The sequence below is a fragment of the Cololabis saira genome, chromosome 20 (assembly GCF_033807715.1).
Source record: "Cololabis saira isolate AMF1-May2022 chromosome 20, fColSai1.1, whole genome shotgun sequence".
NCBI classification, from domain to species: domain Eukaryota; kingdom Metazoa; phylum Chordata; class Actinopteri; order Beloniformes; family Belonidae; genus Cololabis; species Cololabis saira.
The window spans coordinates 15,112,663-15,118,057 of record NC_084606.1 but is presented as its reverse complement, the minus strand read 5'-3'; the positions used below and the strand labels follow the sequence as shown (position 1 = coordinate 15,118,057).

General features: G+C 41.7%; 1 long non-coding RNA gene across 1 annotated transcript; it reads right to left on the bottom strand.

The window, feature by feature from the left end:
• Positions 1–2,808: 2,808 nt before the first annotated feature.
• LOC133420781 (uncharacterized) lies at positions 2,809–3,952 on the bottom strand. The gene is made up of 5 exons (XR_009770629.1): positions 3,918–3,952; positions 3,423–3,767; positions 3,224–3,331; positions 3,091–3,125; positions 2,809–3,000 (listed from the first exon to the last, which is right to left on the bottom strand). It is a non-coding gene; the product is annotated as an uncharacterized LOC133420781 (long non-coding RNA).
• Positions 3,953–5,395: the final 1,443 nt, after the last annotated feature.

The following is a 5,395-nucleotide window of genomic DNA, read 5'->3' as shown; positions in this document are numbered from 1 at the left end:
CCTTGATTGTTCACCTCCTAATACCCTTTTTTTTGGTTTCTTTGCTTTCCAGGTGCTGAGCGTCCACGGCGGTGTGGCAAGCCAATCCTTTGGGTGATGGTGCTCTATTTTCCGTGTGTGTGAATTTCACGTATGCTTAGTTTTCTTTAGTTTGCTGTGCTTTTTGATTTATATTTTCCTACGTTTGCAGTTTTTGGTTTATTCAATTTACTTCCTTTTGGTTTGCAGTGGGTGTGACACGTGTGTCTGCATGGTATGATTCCTTGGACCCTTGATCCATTTCTCTGGTAACCCCCCCCTGCTGGTGGGCCTCAGCCCTGTCCATAGTGAGAATCCCTTCATCCCTGCCCCAAAATACGGAGGTGTGATTGTATTGTTGGTATATTTGTGATTGTTTTAAAAAGAAACCTGGTGTTTTTACGTCATTAAATAAAATAAGAATTTGTATTTTCACAACAGCTGGTCTCTGGTGTCTTGGTCAACCAAAATGTCATGCCCGCCCTTAAAGTGTCTAAGGCCACACATAGTAATGGTGCCTGATAGCAGAAGACTGTCCTCCAAATCTACATTTGGAACTCTGGAATTACGATTAAACCTGCACTGTGAGAACTGAGAGCTCTGTTAGAAAAATAATGGCCATTTTCCACTAGTACCTACTCAGCGCGCTTCTACCCGACACGCCCCCGTCTTGCGCTTTTCCACTACAGGCCGAGGCGGATGGAGCCGTGCCAAGCAGATACTTTTTCTGTACCGAGGCTGCCGAGGTTTTAAGTGGGCTAAGTCGGCACTATATCTGACGTCATCACTATACACACTACTGATTGGTCGGGGGGCGGGGCTGTCATGTTTGAATCAGGAAGCGGGAGTCAGTGCGAGAACGACTCGCTGGTGACTGACGAGAGAATTAAAAAAGGGATGTAGACGGGCGATAAGGAATGATCAGATCCACCAGGCGCTCTGTTAATTTCTCAGCCGCTCGCGGCTCCAGCTGATTTTTCATCTGCGCCGACACGAACAAAGGGGTTGCGCAATCGAGTGCGTCACAGCAGCTTCACCCCAACCCGCCCACTGCTCACCTGGCTGTGGAAAAACAAACGGGGACAAAGCGGGTAGAGGTGGGACGAGGCGTGACGAGCCGAGTCGGGCTGAGTAGATACTAATGGAAAAGCGCCATAAGTCAGAAAAGGAGGCAGCACCGCTGCACCACCTGACCTTTCCTAATTGCAGACACCTTATGTGAAAGATGGCGGAAATATTCTCCAACACTGGTAAAAGTTGGTTATGGTGCATCTTATGACATCAGCTTAACAAATATATTAATTATTAAGGGCCCGATTTACTAAGATCCTAAATAAAGAGTACTAAATTGCGTGTGCACTGAAAAAGTTTGCGTGTGCTGTTGTTGTGTGTTTTGCGGGTGATCAACTAAGATTGCGTGCGCAATTGATAACAGGTGCAAACAGCAGTATTTAAATGAGGTGTTGCGCGTCTTACGGTTTGCGGCGCAAACTTTGCGCCATGGAGAGTGGATGGAAAGCAGGATATAGTTGCAAGCGCAAAATGAAATTTGACGAGTTGGAGTTAGAGATATTAGTGGAAGAGGCTAATTGTTGTATTCAGCACCCCTGCCGTGAAAAGCACCCCCTCGTATATTCAATGATAAGTAGACCAAGAAAAAAAACAACACACTGACACTTCAATATATTTTTATATACACACTCACACAAACACATACTTAGGAGTTTATATTATATATATTTACAAATATTATGGAAGACAACACAGTAAGCAGGCTATTAATTAATGACATCAATAACCATTTACCCGATTTTTTTTTTTTACCCGAATCCATGAGCGCATTTAAACATGAATCATTAACACAAAACTGGACGCTAAACAGAACATGGACAACAGAACATGAACAGAACACGGAATGAGAATATAATTTTTGTCAGACGAGGGGGTGCTTTTCACGGCAGGGGTGCTGAATACGGCACAACACCGGGGTATGACTGCAGAACAAGTATAGGCGCTCAATGAGAAACACTTTTTTCTCCATGAAAACACGTGATTTATTTATTATCACAAATAAAAAAATGAATGTGCCTCCTGTGGCAACCTTTTGCTGAATAATACTCGATTTAACATTCAAATAAAATATTTCTCCTTTTGCATGTGGAGATTAGCACCTTCCTTTCGAACGTATTAAATACAGACGCAATCACAATCCACGCAAAAACATTCAGGCTTGGTAAATCTCATCGCGCGTGGTAAATGGACCAATTTGCATCTTTCCCTCCCAGTATTTAGCGATTTCTGGCGGGTACGCCCCATATTGATTATTCATCAGGGCAAAAGTACTAAATGGATTGCGTGTGCTATTTTGCGCATTTGAGAGATGCAGTCCTCTTTGCACGCCGTTAGTAGATCGGCTGTCACTTTGGTTTGCGCGTGCTGTCAAGTTTGCACACGTTTTTACACACGCAAACCTTTAGTAAATCGGGCCCTAAGTGTATTGACACCATTTAGGTAAACAGAAGATAAAGTCTGAGTAAGTGAAATCTACACGCTATTTAACTGCTAAGACAGTCAGTACAAAGATGAGGATCCCCGACTCAAATCAACCGATACAATCTGAGTGTAGCAGTATTTACAACTAACTACAACGCAGTCTGTTGTGACATCAGCCAGCAGCTTAGTGTCAGATGAGTTAAGTAAAGTAACTGAGAGTCATAATACTTTACTGTACAAATTACACAAACTGTATTAAGAAAAGAGAGATTTATTCTTTGATGGGTTACATCACAATTTATCCATCAGTCCACAGAACAGTTAGCACACAAATTAACCAGGTACTGACATTATCTTCTCTCTGACCAGTATTCATCATCTCGTGGCAGCATACACAACATGTGTCTCCACCTCTCTCTCTGGTGGAAGATTTTGGCTTCTTCTAGCTCTGGGACGGAAGCTCCGTCTTGCATAGTTATCATCCAAATTCTGTGCATGAAAATATTTACACTTGTCAAATTAAGTCAGCAATGCCCACTGTAATGAATAATTAGTGAAATAAAGGAAAAATGTAATTACTTTGTTGTGATGTGGATTCTGTTCCTCATCTGGAGCTGATAGAGAGATGCATTTCATCTGGTCAGTAAACCATTATTAAAGAGTTTTGTGGTATTAAAATTCTATGAACTGTAAAACCATTGTAAATAAATACTTGTTTTTAAGGAGCAGATTTTGACAACCCGACAGATGATGATCACTACGAGAACGGTAATTACACCTCCCAGAATGAAACTCAGCAGATTTGTTAATCCAGACAAGTCTACGAGAGAAACAAAGAAGTTAGCTTTTATATACCGGTACAGCAGCATTCCACTTTCGATAAGAAGAAATTAAAGGCTCAACAGACTTACGTTTAACTTGTAAATATGTTGCACTAAAAGGTACAGGGTTTTCGTCTTTGTTGAATCCACAGCAGTACAGTCCAGAGTCGCTGAAATCCATGTTTTTGATTTTGAGAAAGAGGTTTTTGGTGTTTGACGTCATTGTAAATCTGCCGTTTTGAAATCCCTCATCTAATGTAGCAGGGTCTTCAGAACTCGACATAGTTGAGATTTGGCTAAAATTTGTTCCTTTGTCTAGTTTGAACCAGTGTACGAAGCGGGGAACACTGCTGATGTTGGAACATGTCAATGTAACTTCTTCACCAGGATGAACCTCCACAATGAAGAACTCAGAAATTGCCACACAGATCCAACCTGAAACAAACACGTGAAATAGTCATCAATGTCAGATTCAACACAAACAAAATAATGTCTATCATTGATACCATTAACAAATGAGTGGTTGGAAATGGAGAAAAATAATAATAATGAATGTGGTGAGAAAAAATATTCAAGTGTACTCACTGTGGGTGAAGAATACAGCCAGCGTCAGCGTGAAGTTCATGGTTGTGATCGCAGCAGGACTCCACCAGTGATATTTGTAAGTCAACTGTGCTCCAGTGAGTGACCTCACTGTAAGGAGGTGTGGTTTGTTACTATGCTTCACACTGACATTGAGACTTAGTCTGACACGAAAGTTAAAAGTAAGTTGCTTATACAAACAAAATTATCGTCTCATTTCATTTGACAACATTATTGAACAACTTTTGTTTTAGAAGATGATTTAAGCTTATTTGCATCGCAGAAATGAGGAAAACCTTTGTTTTTTGATCCAGCAACCTGGATGCAACAATAAACAAACTATAAAATAAACAAACACACTTCGGCGGTTGTAGCTAAATAAACACAGTTGTGGCGGGTTCAGTGGTCTGGCTCACAACGTCTGCAACACAGTAAAACACAGTTTCTCTGCCCAGACACAAAAACACTGTGTTACATCGATCGCTTTGTAAGCAATGTAAGTGATGTTTTTTTTCTGTGGCAGACCAGCATTCCTCTGGGCTTGGTGAACAGCTAGATGATTACGCTAGATGAGGGGATGTAGCATCAATACCGCAGCTGGGCCACTCTGAAGGCGTTCACGTTGTCGGGGCGTGCACAGGTCCCTAGTTGCGCTGCGGCCAGACAGACTGTAGTTACCGTTTCCTGGCAAGCAGATGCTTCAGTCTTAATGAGAGCCCAAATGGGATTCAATTCAATTCAGTTCAATTCCATTTTATTTATATAGCGTCTATTACAACAAAGGTCTAGGTGCTTTCCAGAAACCTTCCAGAACATGACCCCTGAGCAATTATTACATAAACATAACTTAAACAACAGCAGGTAAAAATCCCCTAGTGGGAGAAAAACCTTAAATCAAACAGTGACAAGAAAAAACTCCCGTTTAGGAGGGATGTAAACTTGACCAGGACCGTGCTCATAAGGGCAACTCTCTTGCTGCAGACCAGCTGGGCAAAGCAGGAAAAGAGAAAACAGAGAGAGAATGAAAAACAGAGAAAGGAGAGACACAAATTCACAATGTCTAAATTGTGCACTACAGGGATGACTATATAAACAGATGTAGACAGCAGACACTGGGGTGGTCAGAGGGGGGGACTGCAAATGACGACGAAAAGCATTCTGGGAAATTTTTCTGGCCCTCGATCAACTAGTGAGCATCGGAAATCCCTCGATCCGTAGGGACAGATTCATAGCCACTACACTAGTTTTCTTCACTACCCCTAGGTGAAAAGAGGAATTGGGACACTACTACCCTCACGGGAACGAAATTTAGGGGTAGGGTTGAAAACTAGAGGTAGTGGTAGTATTGGGACAGGGCCTAAGTCTTTATTACAAAGTACTAAAAAATTTTAAATCACCAATGAATAATCAAAAACAACTGCGTCATTGGGCGCATGGCACATTTTGAAAAAAAAATAAGACGTTTATATGCGCCTAATGGT